The 22,710-nt window shown below is 41.9% G+C and overlaps 1 protein-coding gene across 5 annotated transcripts in view; it reads left to right on the top strand.

Annotated features, from left to right (window-relative positions):
- tafa2 (TAFA chemokine like family member 2) overlaps positions 1-22,710 on the top strand; it is a 201,764-nt gene that overhangs the window by 113,163 nt on the left and 65,891 nt on the right. The window lies entirely within an intron of this gene.

Here is a 22,710-nt window from a genome sequence, read left to right on the forward strand (position 1 = left end):
TAGGTTTCAATAATTTTCATCCACGAACAATCCCCAACATCAGAAGATGCGTTAAGACCATCGCCTGTGGTCCCAAGGCCCATGTTATTGACTAAATCTAAAAGTAGACTGTACTAAAGAGGAGAAAGTCAGTAAGGCTCAAAGTTAAGCCTATTTTGTAAAGTGCTCTCCATTTTAAGGATCCTGAGAGTCTTAGATTAGTTTGGAGATACAGCTCGGAAACAGGCTCTTCAGTCCATCGAGTCCGCGCCGACCAGCAATCACCATACACTAACACTACCCTACACGCACTAGAGACAATTTACAATTTTACCAAAGCCTATAAACCTGTACGTCTTGGGAGTGTGGGAGTGTGGGAGTGTGGGAGTGTGGGAGTGTGGGAAGAAACTGGACCACCCAGAGAAACTAATGGGGTCACAGGGAGGTAGATAGTGACCCCCGGAATATCCTTGATCGTACTTTCCTGGCTTTACCTTGCATTAAATGTATTTCCTTATCATGTACCTATACATGTAAATGGCTCAATTGTAATCATGTATCGTCTTCCCACTGACTGGATAGCACGCAACTAAAGCTTTTCACTTTACTTCGGTGCATGTGATAATAAACTAAACTGAACTGAAATATATTATAAGTAAAAGGCAAAGAGCATCAATGAACTGCAAGTGTTGCAATCTGAAATAAATGCAATTAATATTTAGCAGATCAGACAGGATCTGTGGAAAGTGAAACATAGTTGGGAAGGAGGCAAAGCATATTAGTATGTTATATTGAAGTGGAAGAATATAATTGATTAATTAAGAAAATGAAATGAAATGAAATCAAGGACTGGTCTCACCCCGGTCATTCCCTCTTCTCCCCACTCCCATCAGGCAAGAGGTACCCTGTACAAAGGTGTGAAAACGCACACACCCTGATTCAGGGACTGTTTCTTCTCACGTGACTATAAATTAAACTCAAAGTCAACTCAATTTCAATACATTGAAACTGGACTAATAACTTATATGTAACAAGACTCACATGTATTATGAAAAAGCCTGACAATCATATATAACAAGGGTAAACATTCATGCGTAATAAGACTAAATGTATTCCTAAAGGGACTCAAATTCACGTGTAATAAGATTCACATATATTAAAAAAAATTGTCATTCATAAGTAATGTGACATTCCTATGTAAGAGTGTAAGAGTACATACAAAGCTATTTACAGGGCTGCAGAGTGTAGAGGAGTCACATAGCATTGGAAACAATTTGGGGGTGAGTATTATGTATTCAATGATTCAATAATACTTTATCGTCAAATGCACCTGGGTACAGTGAAATTCTTGTTTTGCATATCATCCAATAAATTCATACTATAGATATGCACAATCATAGTTAATACAAAAGTGCAACGATTGTAGTGTAAGAATGGTAGACTTAAGGGCGGCACAGTGAACCAGCGGTAGAGCTGCTGCCTTACAGCGCCAGAGACCTGGGTTCAATCCAGGTTGCTGTCCGTACGGCTTTTGTAAATCTCCCTATGACTGCGTGGGTTTTCTCTGGGTGCTCCGGTTTCCTCCCATACTCCAAAGAAGTACAGGTTCGTTGGTTAATTGCCTTCGGTAAAATTGTAAATTGTCCCTAGTGTGTAGGATAGTGTTAGTGTATGGGGTGATCATTGTTCGGTGCGGACACGGTGGGCTGAATGGCCTGTGTCCGCGCTGTATCTCTAAAGGGCCTGTCCCACTTGGTGATTTTGCCGGCCGCATATCAGTGTCGCCAAAAGATTTTGAACATTTCAAAATCCAGCGGCGACAAAAAAAATGTTGCGACACTTGAAAAAACACCGCGCGTCGTACGTTATCACACCGCGTCACCGCCAAATTAGCATTTTATTTTGCATTGAACTGGGCAAATATTTATTCTTTATAATTTAATCACAAATAAAGGAGACTTTCTTATGGCTGCTTAAGGGCCTGTCCCACTTGCGCGTCATTTACGAGACATCATTTACGCGTCACGACGCGTGCGTCGTGATGCACGTATGGCGTGCATTACGCGTGCATGGTGCGTGGTGATGTAGGCAGTGACGCGCGGTGCCCCAGGATTTTGGGATTCACAAAATCTTCGCGCGCCACCTGCGCAAATGTCACCCCAGGCCCTTTAACATTTACAAGGCTGCACTGTAGTTATCATTTAGGTGTTACCTGATGCCTGCCTAATTGAAGATTTACTAAGTGTTCCAATTAGTGGCACCACAGGAGGACTTTTTCTTATTCAGAGAGGTCAGTAATTGGTGTGGACAGGGACAGTTCAATTGCTGCAGTTTGCAGGCAAGAAGAAACATATTCAGTTAATAACCACTGGGACGGCACGATGGCGCAGCGGTAGGGTGACTGCCTTACACTGCCAGAGACCCGGGTTAGATCCTGACTACGGGTGCTGTTTGTACAGAGTTTGTATGTTCTCCCCGTTTTCGCGTGGGTTTTCTCTGGGCGCTCCAGTTTCCTTCCACATTCCAATGACGTACAGGTTTGCAGGTTAATTGGCTTCGGTAAAAATTGTAAATTGTCCCTATTGTGTGTAGGGGATTGCTGGTTGGCGTGGACTCAGTGGGCTGAAGGTCTTGTTTCTGCACTGTATCTCTAACCTAAACTGAACTAAACAACGCGTGAGAGCATGAAGTTTTATATAATGAACACCAAAAGAAATAAACAGAAGATTTAATTACTTCCGTGAGAAGATTGCTAAGAATTAGGCCATTCTGCCCATCAAATCTACTCCACCATTCATTCATGGCTGACCTATCTCTCCCCCTCAATCCCATTCTCCTTCCCTCTCCCCATAACCCCTGACACCCCTACTAATCAAGAATCTATCAATCTCTGCTTTAAAAATATCCATTGACTTGGCCTCCACAGCATTCTGCGACAATGAATGCCACAGATTCACCACCCTCTGACTAAAGTAATTCCTCCTCATCCTCTTCCGAAATGAACGTGCTTTTATTCTGAGGCTATGACCTATGGCCCTAGACTCCCCCACAAGTGGAAACACCCTCTCCACATCTACTCAATCCAAGCCTTTCACTATTCGGTAGGTTTTAGCAGAGACATATTTAATGATCAGCTACTGTTGATAATGTGATTATACAATGCACTTAATACTGGAACAACAAATAACTCAATGACACCTATAGAATATCCTACACGGTTTCACAAAATCATGAGTGGATAGATCGGGTAAATAAACAGAGTAGGGGAATCGATAACCCGAGATCAAAGATTTGTGAAGGTGGAAAGATATAATAGGAACCTGAGCCATAAGTTTTTTACACAAAGGGTTGTGGGTGTATGCAATGAACAGCCAGAAGAGGTAGTTGTGGTAGGTACTATTGCAACATTTAAGAAACATTTAGACAGGTACATGGATAGGATAGGTTTGGAGGGATATGAGCCAAACGCAGCTGGAGGGACTAGCAGGAGTGCAGGAGTTACTTGAAATTTGGAATTGCAATTGGCAATAAATGCTTGCCTTATTTGATGACTACACATCCCTTGGAAGAACGAATAAAATACTCCAGGATATGAGACCCTAGTATTTTTCATTTTTTATAATTTTAAAACCATTCTCTCTTCTGCCTGTCTTGATTAAAACGTTTTATGCAGCTTAGAGATTACTATTTAATACTCTGCCTGTATATAGATTCAATAAAAGGGCATTGAAATAGCAATTCCTCACAACTCAGGATTAAAGAAATCAATTGTCACCAAACCAAATCTGCATGGTGACGAAAAGGTTAGGAACTGCCTTTCATTCCTTTCAGAGCTTTTACTAAATAATTTTGATTAAATTTGTTGATTGTGAGGATTCTTAATGCAACCTTGCTATTCACTGTTATTATATTACCAAAGCATTATAAAATGTTATCATTAACACCAGTGTTGGAAGCGAATCAAGTAATTGCTCTTCGCTTAGCCTATTGTTAAATGGAATTAATTATTTGATGCTAACAGGTTAATTGTTAAAATTTGATTTAACCCATAAGCGGAAAGGACAAGAGATTTTGGGACCATTTGTCAATTGAAACAATGCTCTTGGCATCAGAATGAACTCTTTTATTGCCAGGTTTACACAATCGATAGCACATGTATCTTGACACGAAAGGTTATGAACTCTTTGCCTCTTTTGGGAACTCGTGTCTGGAAGTTTGTATTATTGATCTGGAGACTCAAGTTCCAACCTCATCATCGCACTTGGGGTTTAGTTTAGTTCAAAGATAGAGCATAGAAACAGGCCCTTGGGCCTAACGAGTGCACAGCAACTCACACCATTCTCACCAATTCTATGTTGTCCTGCTGCTTCATCCACTCCCTACACACCAATTTTATGGAGGACAATTAACCTACAAACCAGCACGTCCTTGGGGTGAGGGAGGAAACCGGAGCGCCTGGAGGAAACCCATGTGATCACGGGGAGAGCATATAAACTCCGCACAGACAGCACCCGAGGTCAGGATCAAACCTGGGTCTCTGGCGCTATGAGGCAGCTGTTCTACCAGCTGTGTCACTGTACCGCAAATATGATATTTAAACCCAAAAAAGTGAATCTAGAGTAAAGAGCTTTTACCAATAAAAGCGATCATTAATATACTGAATTATTGTGAAGATCCATCTGCATTACTAATCTTTTGAGTGTCTGATGTGGAACATTAATTACTGTAAATATACAGCTTAAGAATTATAATCAGTTTTATGCATTTGGAGTTTATCCCTGTCAACGTAACATCACTTCTCTGCAGAGGGTAGTGTGTTATTATGCCTTAATTAATGTCCCATAGGGAGGAAAATCTGCCTTCCTTACTCAGCCTAGTTCAGCTGTAACCCCACGATTAAAGCAAGTGGTAGAGTTGCTGCCTCACAGCGCCAGAGACCCGGGTTCGACCCTGAGCGTACGGTGCTGTCCGTACGGAGTTTATACGGTCTCCCTGTAACAGTGTGGGTTTTCTCTGGGTGCTCCGGCTTCCTCCCACATTCCAAGACGTGAGGGTTTGTAGGTTAATTGGCCTCTGTAAATTGTCCTTAATGTGCAGGATAGAACTAGTGTATGGGTGATATAGACTTGGTGGGCAAAAGGGCCTGTTTCCATGTAGTATCTCTGAACTAACTTAAACTAAATATGGAAAATTTGACTTCTAATGGCCACTGTTTTCAAAACAAGGTTGTGTTCATGTGGGAACCCTCAAGCACTATTTTGGAAGATAGACACAAAGTGCTGGAGTAACTCAGCAGGACAGGCAGCTTCTCTGGAGAAAAGGGATGGGTGACGTTTCGGGTCAGGACCCTTCTTCCGACTTAAGAAGGGTTCCGAACCGAAATGTCACACGTCCCTTTTCTCCTGAGATGCTGCCTGACCTGCTGAGTTACTCCAACACTTTGTGTCAACCAGCTTTGGTATAAACCAACATCTTCCATAGGATCTCTGCAGCAGGCTGGGGCTTACCTGGATCAGAGGCGCTCCAGTAGATCTAGCATGTGGACCGGACTTCTGACTCTTTCTTTTGTAAATGGTGCCAAAATATGGCGACTCATGCAAGTGTGAGCTGTGCATAAAGAATTTCACTGTGCAGTATATAGGTGACAACAAAGAACCATTGTATCATTCCATTTCTTGGAGCTTTCTAAGCATAAGGAGGAATTGCTTAAACCATGTTGCAAATGGTGAGGAGGAAAGTGTAAAGGAGATTTACTGGGCAAGGTTCCCACACAGAGAATGGTAGGTGTCTGGAAAGTGCTGCTGGGAAAGTGGTGGTAGCAGATACAATCGCAACGTTTAAGAGGCTTTTAGACAGATAGATGAATGGGCAGGTAATTGAAGGATTATAGATCGTGTGCAAGCAGATTTAGTTTAGTTTAGTTTAGAGATACAGCGTGGAAACAGGCACTTCAGCAGACCAAGTCCACACAGACCAGTGATCACCCCATACGTTAACATAATTCTACAGACTAGGGACAATTTACATTTTTTACTGAATTCAAATTAACCTATGAACCTGTAGGTCTTCGGACTGTGGGAGGAAACGGGAACACCTGGAGAAAACCCACATGGTCACAGGGAGAACGTACATACTCCGTACCGACAGCACCCATAGTCAGGATCGTACCCGGGTCTCTGCCGCTGTGAGGCAGCAACTCTACCGCTGCACCACTGTGCCACCCAAATTAAATTGTCATCATGACTGGTGCAGACATCATACTGGTGCTGTTATAGTCTGGATTGTACATTTTTTAAAACACTTCTAGAATTCGGTCCTCTGTGATTAAATATTAGATAATATCCTCACTGATGTCAGTATGTCTAGTTTTAGTTGAACAACCAGCGCTGACTGATTCCCAGTGAACAATTTCACTGAATATAGTGGATATTTATAAGGCAGAGATAGATCGATTATTGATTAATACAGGTGTCAAGGGTTATGGGGAGAAGGCAGGAGAATGGGGTTATTAAAGGAGAGATAGATCAGCCATGATTGAATGAATGGCAGAGTAGACTTGATGGGCCGAATGGCCTAATTCTGCTCCGATCACTTATGACATGACTTATGACCATATGACCTATAGAGTCATACAGTGTGGAAACGGGGCCCTTTGTCCCAACTTCCCATGCCGACCAACATGTCCCTCCTTCACTCGTCCCACCTGTCTGCGTGTGGCCCATATCCCTCTAGACCTGTCGCATCCATGTACCTGTCTAATTGTTTCATAAACTTTATGATAGCATGTGCCTCAACCACCGCCTCTGGCAGCTCCTTCCATACACCCACCACCTTTGTGTGAAAAAATTACCCATGCGATTCCTCTTGAATCTTTCCCCATTCACCTTAAACCTATGTGTCTCGATTCCCTTACTCTGGGCAAGAGGTTCTATTCCTCTCATAATTTTATACATCTCTTGAAGATCACACCTCATCCCAGCCTGGTCAACCTCTCCCTATAGCTCAGAGTTATTTCGTATAGAAGTGCTGTTCTTTCATTTGGGATGTTGCAGGGATTTAAAAAGAACATCGTTTTCTGCAGTTCTGTCACTGAATGATAAATTGGTAGATTTTACAGTTTGAGGCTGTGTGTTTGTACCTTCTGCCCAGATGATGTGATTCTCATTTCAGTCATAGCATCTACATTTAGGAAGTATCTTACCCAGAGTTAGTGGGATGAACTCTCTGAGAGAGAGTTTATTGCTTGCATTCTCATATATCTTTCAGAGGGTCACACTTACGGAAAAATGGAAATGTTAGTTTTTTGAGAATATTAGTCTTGTAAGTGAATAAAATGGAAGAAGATATTATCCTAGTATGTTTTCTTCTGTGTTTATAATGTTATAAAGTTCAATTCTTTCAAAATAGCTTTTAAATTGTTTTTTTTTAATACATTTTCAAGTGCAGGTATTTGAAATGCAATGCAGTAGTTTCAGTTTTAAAGATACAGCATGGAAACAGGTAGTTCTTTGTATCTACATTTATTCTCTCTTACATAGATATCAAATCCCTCCATGGATTCTTTTGCCACTTACTTACACTAAGTATTAATTTACAGTGACCAGTTAATGTACTAGCATTGTGATGTGTTAGACAACCACTAACAGAGACAGGGGTAACATGTAAACTCCATACAGACCCTGGAGCCTGAGGTCCTTTGGCCCACTGAGTCCATGCCGACCAGCGATCACCCATACACCAGTTCTATCCAACAAACTAGGGACAATTTCCAGAAACCAATTAACCTACAAATCTGCACGTCTTTTTGAATGTGGGACGAAACCAGAGCATCCAGAGAAAACCCACACTGTCACAGGGAGAATGTACAAACTCTGTACGGACAGCACCCATAGTCAGGATCGAACCCGGGTCTCTGACGCTGTAAGGCAGCAACTCTACCGCAGCACCACTGTGCCACCCAATTTAAATTGTACTTTTATAGTGCAACATTTCTCAATCTGTGATTTTAATAAATGTTAATAGCAAATTGATAAAAGTTACTACCAAATAAATAAGCTAATAGTTTTGTTAAGTAAAAAGGTCTGGGTGTTTTATACGTGTTGGTTAAACACATTTGCTGACACTTCTCTGAAATCTCCCCCAAACCAGAAGATTCATGTTTTTACTCAATCATTTTTGTAAAAGTAGACATTTTATATTGGAACAAAACATATCTTCATCACAATTCTCCCAGTCAGAAACAAGACCCTTTATTTGAGGACCAAATTTGAAGGCAACAAGTTTTCATTAGGGATTGCATTTAAATCCAAATTTTATTACTTGGTGTAATTCCACATCAAAGGTCAAGAGTGTTTTATTGTCATATGTCCCAAAATGGAACAATAAAATTCTTACTTGCAGCAGCACATGTACCCTCTAAACACCATAATAAAGAACAAAAAGTAAAAACAATTATATGTATATAATATACATACTATAATATATAGAATGTATAACACATACCCACAGACATATCTACACGCATTCAGATGTAATCCATGTACACATACACACATGCACGCACACAGACACACACACACACACACACACATATGTATGTAAACAATAAAATAATACAAAACGACAAAACCAATGCTCCCAAGTCTAATTACTTTAGAGCTTATTTGGAGATTGTAGTGTTTAATAGCCTGACTGTTGCAGGGAAGAAACTGTTTCCGAACCTGGAGGTCACACTTTTCAGGATCCTATACCTTCTTCCCGATGGCAGGAGTGAAATGAGATTATGGCCAGGGTGGTGTGGGTCTCTGATGATGCTGGCTGGCTCTTTGAGGCAGCGACTCTTGTAGATCCCTTCAATGATGAGGAGGTTTGTACCTGCGATGGACTGGGCAGTGCTCACCACTTTTTGCAATCTTCTTCGTTCCTGCACATTCGAGTTGCCGAGCCAGGCCATGATGCATACAGTCAATATGCACTCACAGAAAGCCACATTCCTGCCACGGAAAGATTTCTCCTTCACCTTCCCTTTCTTTCCCCTTGTCACTTTGTGTGTTAAGTGTGTGTGGTGCCAACCACTTTGCTTGAGTTATTTTCAAACTTAGCTAGCCTGGGATTTCTGCTGCTAATATCCCAGTAGACTGGGCCTACAGCTGACAGCTTGCAGCTTTCCTTCTGAATGAAAGCATTATGTGACAGCAAATTTCCAGAAATATCTGATTGATGAGGGCCTTCAGTGATTCTGTTTTGCTGTTGACATTTGGTTAAATGGGGACATTTGTCACCAATGGTGTGACTTGTTGTCCCCCCCATTCCCCCCCCCCCTCCTCCCACCCCGATACTGGTGAGCTTTATTTATGCATTTATCATTTTGATGGAAGTCAAATTTCATAAATTGAGTGGCAATAGAGACGTAAATAAAGACCAGAGATATATGCACAATATTCGTCAAGGCTTTGTGTACCTGATACCCTACCATTCTTTCAGTGAGTCCAGCAAAACAGCAGATTCAATAGTCTAGGACTAAAGGTCATAGCCTCAGAATTAAAGGGCATTTTTTTAGGAAGGAGATGAGGAGAAATTTATTTAGTCACAGGGTGGTGAATCTGTGGAATTCTATGCCCCAGAAGGCTGTGGAGTCCGTCAGAGTAAATTTTAAAGCAGAGATAGATAGATTCTGGATTAGTATAGGTATCAGAGGATATGGGGAGAAGGTAGCAGAAAGGGGTTATGAGGGAGAGATAGATCAGCCATGATTGAATGGCGGAGTAGACTTGTTGGGCCAACTGGCCTAATTCTACTCCTATCACATGACCTTATGACCTAATATGATGTTCCTTCTCCCAATTTGATTTTTTGCTAACCATTTTATTAACTTTGGATTTTCGTTGACAAGTTTGAGAATGGTGAAGAAATAAATGCAATCAATGTTAAGAATAGAGATAGCCTTTTGTCTTAACTGTCCATCATTGACTGTATTCTGAGCCTGGTGGTGGTTCTGTTTTTGGCTTGTCATACGTTCAATGGCACACAGAGTGAAGCCATTCAGCCCATTAGACGCCTACTAGCTCCCATTCCCGTTACTCCTCCAGGAATGATACAAAATGCTGGAGCAATTCAGCACATGAGGCAGTATATCTGGAGAACATGGATGGGTGACATTTCAGGTCTGAAGAAGGGCCCTGATCCGAAACGTCACCTATCCATGTTCTCCAGAGATGCTGCCTGATCTGCTTAGTTACTCCAGCAGCAGGTCACAGGATTCGATCATGACTATGGGTGCTGTCTGTTTGTGGAGTGTGTACGTTCTCCCTGTGACCGCATGGGTTTTGTCCGGGTGCTCTGGTTTCTTTCCACACCCCGAAGATGTACAGGTCTGTATGTTAATTGTCTTGTGTAAATTGGTACCTAGCGTGCTTGATACTGCTAGTGCACGGGTGATCACTGGGTGATGCAAACTCGTTGGGCCGAAGCACCTGTTTCCATGCTGTACCTTTAATGCCCTAATATTTACAACATGCATGAAATAGACACTCTTAATTTTGCCATCTGTTAGGATATTTCACAATTGCCTCGATACCCAGAAGTGTTTAATTACAATTAAAAATCAAATAAACATGGCGTCACCTATAAATACTAAAGACAGTTTCAACAATTGATGACATTAAATTGAACTCAAATAATGAAAAAAGTGTAATTTGTATTCTTGTTTCGCTCTCTCAAAGCTATAAAATCTCCGTTCAATTGCTTCTGGATGATAAACTAATCTAACCTGCTGAAGGTTCTGGGAACTGGTTTTACAACATCCTGAGATTGTAAAAGTAGTTAAATAAAAAATATATGCTGACAACACGATAGGTAGTGTAGAATATAGCAGCACGATATTGGTGGGAGAGCATAAAATGACTAAATGTTTAGTATACTGACTAGATGCTTGAGAATGTTAATGGCAGTATTAAATAGGAAGTGTTCTGTCTATTGACATAGTTTCTCCATGAATTGGTTTTTACATTTTACCATCCATTAAAAAATGGGAAAAACAACATTTCCAGAAAGAAAATGGAAATAAAATAAGATAAACATATTAAAGAAAGGATGTGGAGAATGATGATTCCACTGGTGGGAGATTCTAGGACCAAAGGCCACAGCCTCAGAATAAAAGGATGTACCTTTAGGAAGGAGATGAGGAGGAATTTCTTTCCTCAGAGGGTGGTGAATCTGTGGAATTCATTGCCAAGGTTGTGGAGGCCAAGTCAATGGATATTATTAAAGTGGAGTTTGATAGATTCTTGATTAGTCAGTGTGTCAGGGGTTATGGGGAGAAGACAGGAGAATGGGAAAGATAGATCTGCCAGGAATTTGTACGTTCTCCCTGTCACCGTGTGGGTTTTCTCCGGGTGCTCCAGTTTCCTCCCACATTACAAAGACGTGCGGGTTTGTAAGTCCCTAGAGTATAGGATAGAACTACTGTATGGGTGATCGTTGGTCGGCGAGGAATTAGTGGGCCGACGGGCCTGTTTCCACGCTGTATCTCTAGACTGGACAAGATCAAAAGAAAAAAGAGTGAGGGAGAAATGGTTTCGACGGAAGGGAGGAAATACATTAGAAGCACAAAGAACAGGAGGATTAAAAAAAGCTGTACGGTGCAAGTCACGTTTAGGACGTCTCTCCTAGTTTGTTCTCTCTCTGGCAATACTGATTGTGAAGTGCAGTGGTGAACCCTAGAGAAAACGCTGAGATACTCCTTCAATGCAATTTCTTCTCTCTTTTGTGATACATATTACACTTCACTGATCTTTCTCTGAACTTATTCCACAGCCCATTACCCTTTGCACGAAGAGGTTCCAATTGAATTCTCTTCTTATTGCTAACTTCCTAATTTAAAGAAAAATGAAACTTTGGTGCGCAATTTACCTGGATCAGTTTTCTGAATTCCCTGTACAGTCTTGAAAAAAGTCAATTAAATCAGCCTGAAGTCTTCCCTTTCACCCAAATTGCTCCACATTAACTTTGAATATGTTTTAACGCAATTTGATTTGCCTTGCATAGTAATGAGTGGTATAAGAACAGACAAAAATTATTGAGAGAAATCTCTTCTGGAATTAGTTATGGATCCAAGTGAGGTAGGAAGGTGTGCAGGAGAGAAGGATTCCTTACATACTTGCAGCTCTATGCTGCATTTCTCAAATTAGGGTCTTCAGAATCTGCATTCAGAGGGACACATGTTTTTCCTTAATATAATTTGATAAATCTGTGTGCAAGTATGCATGAACTCACCTGGGCCTGGTGAGGAGGAAAGGTGGGCTCTTGTTTGCATCCCTTACCCAAGTCCTGGCCTCAAATGGAGATAGACACAAAATACTGGAGTAACTCAATGGGACAGGCAGCATCTCTGGATGGGTGTCGATTGGGATTGGGTCGAGACCCTCTTCGGACCTCAGCATTTTGTGTCTATATTTGGTTTAAACCAGCATCTGCATTTCCTTTCTACACACTCTTGGCCTCAAATGAACCATTTTTAAGTGCAGTGTATATAGAACATGGAACAGTACAGAACACGAACAGGCCCTTCAGCCCATAATTTTTTTGCCAGGTATGTAAGGGTGGCACATGTATTGGGTGGCACAGCGATGTGGCGGTAGAGTTTATGTCTTACAGTGCCGGAGAACCGGCGTACCATCTTGACTACGGGTGCTGTATGTATGGAGTTTGTACGTTCTCCCTGTGAACGACCGGGTGCTCCATTTTCCTCCCACACTCCAAAGACGTGCAGGCTTGTAGGTTAATTGGCTTCAGTAAAGGATTGTAAATTATCCCTCGTGTGTCGGATAGTGCTAATATGCGGGTTGGCATGACCTCGGTGGGCCAAAGAGCCTGTTTCCACCCTGTATCTCTAAACTAAACTAAAACATGATGCGAAGACTAACTCTTAAGGGCCTGTCCCACTTTCACGACCTAATTCACGACCATTTTTACTCGTGGACATTTTTCATCATGTTGAAAAAAACGCCGCGACCTACTTGATGCCACGAGTACCTACGACTAGCATCATGACCTTCCTACGACCTACCTATGACCTCCTACAACCTTGTGACGACCATGCTGCGAGTATGAATCAAGGGCAAGCTCGGCAGAGGTCGTGAATTAGGTCATGAAAGTGGGACAGGCCCTTTATCTGCCCGCAATACTCTCCATTCCCTGAATATCCTTGTTCCTGTCTGGAAGCCTCTTAAATGCCACCGTAGTATTTGCTTCCTCCACCCCTTGGCAGCACTTTCCAGGCACTTACCATAAAAACCTTGGCCAGCTCATCTCCTTTAAACCTTGCCCCTTGCGCCTTAAAGCCCTGCCTTCTCGTCTTTGACATTTCCACCCTGGAAAAAAGGTTCTGACTGTCTACCCAATCTATGCCTCTCATAATTTAATATACTTCTGTCACGTTTGAGACTTTGAATGTTTTATGTGTCACCACATATGGCAGCCACAATCATAATTGTGGAATCATAGAGTGGTAGTGGAACAGATTGAGGCCATTCAGCCCTTTCCATCCATTCTGTCTCTTTGTGTTTGATGGAGCTCATCTCATTCTGCTGCCCTTTCCTTGTGGCTTTGCAGTTTTCTTTCTTTCAACCTTCAAGTACTGGCCCAATTCCCTTTTGAAAGCCATGATTGATTCTGCTGCCAGCAACACATTCCAGATTTTGTCCAGCTGCAATTTTTCTCTCTCTCTCTTGATGCCTTGGTGCTTTTGCCAATCACTTTAATTATGCATCCTCTGGTACCAGATCCTTCTTACCATGGGATCAGACTCTCAAAACCAACTCCTTCTGTTATATTATTCTAAAAATATAGAAATGGTGCAACCAACTAGCAAAAAGAATCAATTTAAACAGGGTAAAAAGAAAAGAAAGAAATAGCAAAATAATGATTGGATTCAAGTATGAAGACCGTTTGAAGGCTCTGGGCCTGTACGCGCTGGTGTTTAGAAGGATGAAGGGATCTCTTTGATATATACTGCATAGTAAAGGCCTAGATAGAGAGGATGTGGAGAGGATGTTTCCACTAGTGGGCGAGTCTAGGAGCAGAGGGCGCAGCCTCAGAATAAAAGGATGCACATTTCGAATGGAGATAAGGAACAATTGATTTATCCAGAGGGTGGTGGATCTGTGGAATTTGTTGCTACAGACGGCAGAGGAAGCCAAGACATTGGGTATTTTTAAAGCAAAGATTGATAGGTTTCTGATTAGTAAGGGATTCAAAGGTTATGAGGAAAAGGCAGGAGAATGGGGTTGAGAGGGAAAGATAGATGAGCCATGATTAAATAGAGGAGCAAAATCATTGGGCCAAACGGACCAATTCTGTTCCTATGTCTTATGGTCTCATGGGGAAATAAAGAGAAGTAATTGAAATGTCATAAGCAGTGGTGAAGAATACTATCCTCTTTAAGACTCTGGGCCAGATATTCAAGTCCATATTCAAGTTTAGTGTGTGACACTAAATGTGAGGCATAAGAGAAGCAGCAGATTGTCCTGGCGGGTGCTGCTGAGAATGAAGGAGGACCCCATGGAGGGTGGGGTGCCAAGAAAGGGGGGACCCGGCGGGTGGGGGGGTTGCCAAGAATGAAGGGGGGACCCGGTGTGGGGTCGTCTGCTACCACATGGTTCTGCAGGCCTGGTTCGCTGCTGTGAGCAGAAGATAAAACTGTTCGATTAACTTTTTTTGTAACGTTGTCAGCGCCAGAAACGTGGTGACTCTTGTGTACTGCCTAGGTGAGATCTGCTGTATGATTTTACCTGGTGTATGCAAAATGACTCCTTTCACTGTACCTGGGAACATGTGACAAAGTATAATTGAATCGTTGATTTTCATGGATTCAGTGGATTGAATTCTGCAGGTAGTCACACACTACTGTCATTATTACACAACATGTTTCCCGCTACCAGTTGGGCAGACATCATAAGATTTTGGGTTTAGGACTTCAGGTATCTTTTGCACTCGTTTTGGGGCTATTCACTGTTTGATTATTTGCTTATTATATATGATCTATGTGTAATGTGATTGCAGGCCTGTCATGCTGCTGCAAGTAAGGATTTAATTGTTTCATTTGTCGATACAGACGACAATTAAACACTCTTGACTCTTGTCTTATGTTAGCTTTGTGGCTTTGATTTAAGATTCCTGCTGCCCTTATAATACGGGAGGGATCATTCAGGATTATTGTATGCCCATTAGTTTCCATGCGATTAGGAGCAGCACAGCGGCAGAGTTACTGCCTTACAGAGCCAGAGACCCGAGTTAGATCCTCACTCCGAGTGCTGTCTGTATGGAGTTTGTACGTTCTCTCTGTGACCACGTGGATGCTCTGATTTCCTCCCACACTCCAAAATCGTACAGGTTTGTAGGTTAATTGGTTCGGCAAATTTGTAAATTGTCCCTAGTGTGTAGGATAGTGCTAGTGTAAGGGTGATCACTGGTTTGCGTCAACTCAGTGGCTGAAGGACCTGCTTCCACGCTGTATCTCTAACGTCTAAAGTAAAGACCACCAACCAAATTCAGTCTGCATTGCGTGAATCCTTATAGATAAATCTGCGCTAATCGCAGTGGCAAATACCAACTGAAATACACCACAGTGCCATGAAAGCTCTAAAACAAACACCAGTGTGCTATTGTTTATTTTAGTCAATAAAAAAACATAATAGCTTAGCTATTTGTGTTTCCCGATGATACATGGTGACATCGCCACAGTGATCTTTCTCCTGGGCCAGAATTAAAGATCTTTTCCTATTCAATTGGTAGAGTTCCAATGAAAGATACTTGTCTGAGTCCTTTAGTCCAGTGAAATCTTTGCCTTAACTCCAAATGTCCTCGAGGATGAACAAACAGGGAGTCAGTTATTAATTGTCAGAGATTATGAATTGTGAACGTAAGATCTGCTATTGCAATTAAACATTTCATTGCAGGTGCACTGTTCAAATGGGTGGCACAGTGGCACAGCGATAGAGTTGCTGCCTCACAGCACCAGAGACCCTATTTCAAACTTGAGTGCCGGTGCTGTCAGTATGGAGTTTGTACATTCTCCCTGTGACCACGTGGGTTTTCTCCAGGTCCTCTGGTTTCTTCGCACATTCCAAAGACATGCGGGTTTGTAGATTAATTGGCTTCTGTGAAGTGTCCCTAGTGTGCAGGATATGAAACTGAGATAACATTGAACTAGTGTGCGGGTGATGGTGGGTCGGCGTGGACTCGGTGGGCCGAAGACCGTATTTCCACGCTGTATCTCGAAACTAAACTAAACCAAACTAAATGCAGGTTAAAAGATTTATGTAAATGTTAAATAGCTAATCAAATGTTGTGTCCGTGAATGAAAGATGAACCACAAGACAACAAGGTCAACCCACCCTTTTAAAATTAAGAATGGAAAACGTATTCTCAAGCTTTTAAGAATATTTTTATAATATTATCTGTGAAATGTCACTTTCAGTTGCGCATTTTCATTGAGTTTCTTTATTTTCAAATGTCATCGTGAACAGGTTGCTATGTTACTAATGGCGGTGCATAATGAGTCGCTTAATCTAGCCGCTACTATTCTGCCTGCTGACTTTGCTGTGTATTTGTGTAAATTCTTTGTCCGTGAAGTACTAATGTTATTTGATTTGCGTTGCCTGGTGTTTAAATCAACAACAGGAATGGGTAGAAATTGCTGCAATGGGGAGAATATTCTTAAAAATGATGAGTGTAAGAGAAAAAGATTTGAATTTGTATGCTGAGTCCCTCAAAATGCCACAAATTAATTTTATGCCCAGTAGTTCATACGTGGGGAAACACAGAAAATGTTTTTCACACAATTCATAAAAGAAAATGACATGATTATACAGTACATTTATTAGTATTGAGGAAAGTTTGCTGGAAAACAAAACGAATTTTGGATTTTCTTTGAATTTGTTTTTTTTGTAGTGAGAGGAGCAGAATTAGGCCATTCGGCCCATCAAATCTACTGCGCCATTCAATCATGGCTGATCTATCTTTCTCTCCTAAGCCCATTCTCCTGCCTTCTCTCCGTAACCCTTGACACCCGTACTAATCAAGAATCTATCTTTCTCTGCCTTAAAAATAACCACAGACTTGGCCTCCATAGCCTGTTGGGGCAATGAATTCAACAGATTCACTACCCTCTGAATAAATAAATTCTTCCTCATCTCCTTCCTAAAGGAACATCCTTTAATTCTGAAGCTTTGAACTCTGGTGCTAGACTCTCCCACTAATGGAAACATCCTCTCCACATCCACTCTACCAGGCCTTTCATTATTCGGTAAGTAGGGTCTTGCACATTCAGCTGAACAGGTAAATTGTAATTGGTTTAATATTCATAAGTCATAGGAGTAGAAGTAGGCCAATCGACTAATCTAGTCTACTCTTCCATTCAATCATGGCTGATCTATCTTTCTCTCTCAACCCCATTCTTCTGCCTTCTCCATGTAACCCCTGACACTCGTACCAATCAAATATCACTGACTTAAAAATATTGCACCTGAGGAATATGAGGACTATGTGTGTGTATGTGTGTGTGTGTGTGTGTGTGTGATAAATATGTGTGTGCGTGTGAGTGTATGTGTGTGCGTGTGTGTGTGTGAGCGTGTGTGTGAGCGTGTGAGTGTGTGTGTGTGTGTATGTGTGTGTGTGTGTGTGTGTGTGTGTGTGTGTGTGTGTGTGTGGTCAATGCACCTCGTGGTTCGGTCGATCCAGCTCGAGGCTTTCCAGGCGAGTGCCCTCGAGCTTGAAGGTCGAGAACACTCTTCTGGACTCGCGGTTTAGGTCGCCCAAGTGGGACGGCCCCTTAAGTATTGGAATCACAAAAGTCATAGTCAACCTCACTGGCCCCAAACTCCATTTCAGTTTGTTGCCATGTGAACCGAGATAAGGTGAAGAGCTTTGTTTTGCACGCAATCCATTCAAATCATATAATACTATATATACATGAATACAATCAAGCCAAACTCAAAGTACAATAGGTAGAACAAATGGGGTAGACACAGAGTGCAGAATCTCAGTCTTGTCGTGCAACAATACCAGACAAAGTCCAGTCCACAATGAGGCAGAGGAGATAGACGCAAAATCCTGGAGTAACTCAGTGGGTCAGACAATATCTCTGGAGAAAAGGAATAGGTGACGTTTCAGGTTGAGACCCTTCTTCAGACTGAGAGTCAGGGGAGAGGGAAACTAGAAATATAAAAAGGTGCAAAGAAGAAATGAATGAAAGGTATGCAAAAGGACAAATCAAAGCCAGCAACGGCAATCAAGGAAAGGTGGAGCCCACAATGGTCCATTGTTGGCTGTGGAGAAGGTGATAACGAGTGGATACAAACAGTGAAACTAAGATAGTGAAGCTAGTAGGATGACTAGGGTGGGGGAGGGATGGAGAGAGAGGGAATGCACAGGTCAAAATTCATACCGCTGGGTTGATAGCTGCCCAAGTGAAATATGAGGTGCTGTTCCTCCAATTTACGTTTAGCCTTACTAACAGTGGAGAGGCCCAGGACAGAAAGATCAGAATGGGAATGGGAATGGGTAGGGGAGTTAAAGTGTTTGGCAACCGGGAGATCCCCTAGGCCAAGGCGGACTGAGTGAAGGTGTTCAGCAAAATAATTGGAATGTACACTAGCTTACGGTAGGACCGTTCAGAAGCCTGGTAACAGAGAGGAAGAAGCATTTCCTGACCTGGGCACATCTCGATTACCCATCTTGCCAATGGCCTGAAAGTGTACCATGCTGTTTTGGCATTAGGGCCATAATGCAAACTATGGTTCAGATCTTATTTCGGTGCCACCTTTTTAATATTACAACAGCAACTTCACTTCAAAAATTCCCCATCACCTGTGTAGTATGTTAGAAACATAGAAACATAGAAATTAGGTGCAGGAGTAGGCCATTCGGCCCTTCGAGCCTGCACCGCCATTCAATATGATCATGGCTGATCATCCAACTCAGTATCCCGTACCTGCCTTCTCTCCATACCCTCTGATCCCCTTAGCCACAAGGGCCACATCTAACTCCCTCTTAAATATAGCCAATGAACTGGCCTCGACTACCCTCTGTGGCAGGGAGTTCCAGAGATTCACCACTCTCTGTGTGAAAAAAGTTCTTCTCATCTCGGTTTTAAAGGATTTCCCCCTTATCCTTAAGCTGTGACCCCTTGTCCTGGACTTCCCCAACATCGGGAGCAATCTTCCTGCATCTAGCCTGTCCAACCCCTTAAGAATTTTGTAAGTTTCTATAAGATCCCCTCTCAATCTCCTAAATTCTAGAGAGTATAAACCAAGTCTATCCAGTCTTTCTTCATAAGACAGTCCTGACATCCCAGGAATCAGTCTGGTGAACCTTCTCTGCACTCCCTCTATGGCAATAATGTCCTTCCTCAGATTTGGAGACCAAAACTGTACGCAATACTCCAGGTGTGGTCTCACCAAGACCCTGTACAACTGCAGTAGAACCTCCCTGCTCCTATACTCAAATCCTTTTTGCTATGAAAGCTAACATACCATTCGCTTTCTTCACTGCCTGCTGCACCTGCATGCCCACTTTCAATGTTCATTCCAAGGTCATAACAGGCACTATTAGATGCATTCTTAGCTGCATTTAATGCATGTAATGCATTCTCTGAAACCAGTACATTCCAGATCCTCAGAATTTGCTGCAGAGATCAAACACTACTCACCTATTAAGCAATTACTTTCAATCTGATTGTTTTGATTACAAACCTATCTACCAGTGAAATTTTGAATCAATTTTCTCCATCAAATCCTTCATGACTTTAAAATACTTTATTTTGTCTTCCCATAATCATTTTTGCTTTTGGCATAGATTCATCATGTCCCTTTATATTCTCTAAAGGAATCATTCATTCATTCTCCAGACGAGTTACAAGATGTCAACTTCACCGTAACACATGTCCTACACTAACCGTATCGCCTGATTCATTCATCATCTTAGCCGGTACAGTGGCACAGTTGCTACTTTACAATGCCAGAGACCTGAGTTCGATCCTGACTACTGGTGCTGTCTGTACGGAGTCCTCCCCATGACCTGTGTGGGTTTTCCCCAGGAGCTCTGGTTTCCTCCCACACTCCAATGATGTAATGATTTGTAGGTTAATTGGCTTGGTAAAATTGTAAATTGTCCCTATTGTATAGGATAATGCTAGTATACAGGGATCACTGATCGGCGTGGACTCGGCGGAGGGCATCTGCAGTTCCTTCTTAAACAAGGAATCTATTTAATTAGTTTTGATGCTGTCAGACGTCATGCTGCGATAGATAGTTGATTACTGATGATAGTATCCCTCAATAACAATTTATAATTTGCCCACCCAACATTTTTTCAATGACTCTTTTTAAATTAACTGTGTTTTCTTATGGCAGTGCAATCAAGACAGTTCAGGAGATTGATGTAAATCCATAACTCTGTTAAGGCAAGAGTTGCGAGTACTTTCCACTGAGCCGCAATAATCACGGTCTAAGGAATCTTTTGTACTGCAATTGTTCACCATTGTTCCTTTGTTCCTTGCAATGAATTGGGATAAACAAGCAGGATAGACACAAAAAGCTTGAGTAACTCAGTGGATCAGGTAGCATCCCTGGAGAACATGGATAGGCGATGTTTCTGGTCGATGTTATGAAACATCGCCTATCCATATGCTGCCTGACCCGTTGAGTTACACCAGCATTTTGCATGTATCTTTGGTATAAACCAGCATCTGCAACTCCTCATTATTAAATATAAAACAGGAACTGGCCACATTGTCAGACAACTTGTAATTAGTTTTTTTGTCAAACATGGCAGGAAGTATTTTCATTTTTAATACAATCGTTGAGTGTTCTGTGGTAGCTATGAGCTTGCCAATTTTAAATGGTCAGATCCACTTCCTTCATTATCAATAATATTGATGCTTCATAGGGCAGGTTTGGAAACCAATTTGCTTATCCTTGGCCTAAAAGAAAACCGATTGTACTGTTATCACAAAACAGCCGTGTAACTGCGCCAAATGCTGTAACGCTGGAAACATGTAATCTGGGTCACTTAACCCCTGGGATTGGACCACAGTTTGAAAAATCATTTTCATTTCACAATTATATCAGCGTTTAAATTTTGCATGGGGTTTGTCCTTTGGATTCATTTTATTACAGCTAAAGTTCTCAGTGTATATTCTAGTTTAGTTTAGTTTAGAGATACATCACGGAAACAGGTCCATCGACCTACCGAGTCCGCGCCGAACTGTGATCACCCATACACTAGTTATATTCTGCACACTTGCAACAATTTACCAAAGCCAATTAATCTACAAACCTGCAGGTCTATGGGGTGTGGAAGGAAACCAGAGCACTGGGAGAAAACCCACGAGGCATGTGGAGAACGTACAAACACCATATGGACAGCACCGGTAGTTAGGGTCGAACCTGGGTCTCTGGCACGGTGAGGCAGCCACTCTACTGCTGTGCCATTGTGCCATCTCTTCTGTAAGAGAAAAAAATAGCTGGAGGAACTCAAGCAGCATCTATGGCCATTGTTTAGTTTAGCTTAGAGATACAGCATGGAAACAGGCCCTTTGACCCACCGAGTCCACACCAACCAACGGTCACCTGTACAACTAGTTCTATCCTAGACACTAGGGACAATTTACAGAAGCCAATTAACGTGCAAATCTGCAAGTCGTGGGAGGAAACCGGGGCACCCATAAAAAAACCCATGTGGTCACAGGGAGAATGTACAAACATGGTACAGACAGCACCCGAGATCAGGATCGAACCCGGGTCTCTGGCGCTGTAAGGCCACCCTCTATGTTCACGCTGTGACTTCAAGGGTTTTCTTCGGGTGCTCCAGTATCCTCCCACATTCCTAAGGTGCGAGTTTGTAGTAAATTGTCCCTCGTGTGTAGAATAGAACTAGTGTATGAGTGATCGCTGGTCGGCGTAGACTCGGTGGGGCCGAAGGTACTGTTTCCACACTGCATCTCTAAAACTGAAACTACTGCACTGTGTTTCAAATACCTTCTCTCTATGCTGTATCTGTAAACTAAACTAAACTAAACTGAATATCTGGCTTAGATAATTTAGGGCAGCTGTCTGCGTTCGGCTAGGAATGGCCAATAAAACAGATACCAGTGCAATTCCTTTAAAATTCTCCACTCTGCAACATTCCGTTTCCGATTGCTGCTTCTGTTTGTGAAGCTGCAGCAATGACCAAAACAAAATTATTTTGCAGTAATTGCATCGGGGGAAATGAAAAGGATAAATGAAGAGGAAATTGTAATTTCATGGTCTCAATTTCTATTAATTTCTTCAATTTTAGACTTTATAATAGTCCATTTTGGTGATTAATAGTGCCATGCTGTTTTTCATCCACAATTTTATTAATGTTTTAATGACTTCAATTTAATGGAATGATTGATAGCGAATATCCTTTTTACTTTCTTAATTTGTGTAACTTTAAAGATTTCAATTCTAGGGTTCATAATGTGAGATATAATTACATGCTGATTTTGCATCTTGGAACATGTGTTAAATAAGGAAAGAGCAGATCAATAAAAAGATACAGGAAATCTGACCTCAAAACATCAAGAAATTATCCCTAGTGTGTGGGGTAGTACTAAGTGTGCGGTGATCGTTGGCCGGTGCGGATACGGTGGGCCGAAGGGTCTGTTTCCACGCTGTATCTCTCTAACCGTAATTTAGATTCTATCAA

Source organism: Amblyraja radiata, chromosome 19 (assembly GCF_010909765.2).
Source record: "Amblyraja radiata isolate CabotCenter1 chromosome 19, sAmbRad1.1.pri, whole genome shotgun sequence".
In the NCBI taxonomy this organism is placed as follows: Eukaryota; Metazoa; Chordata; class Chondrichthyes; order Rajiformes; family Rajidae; genus Amblyraja; species Amblyraja radiata.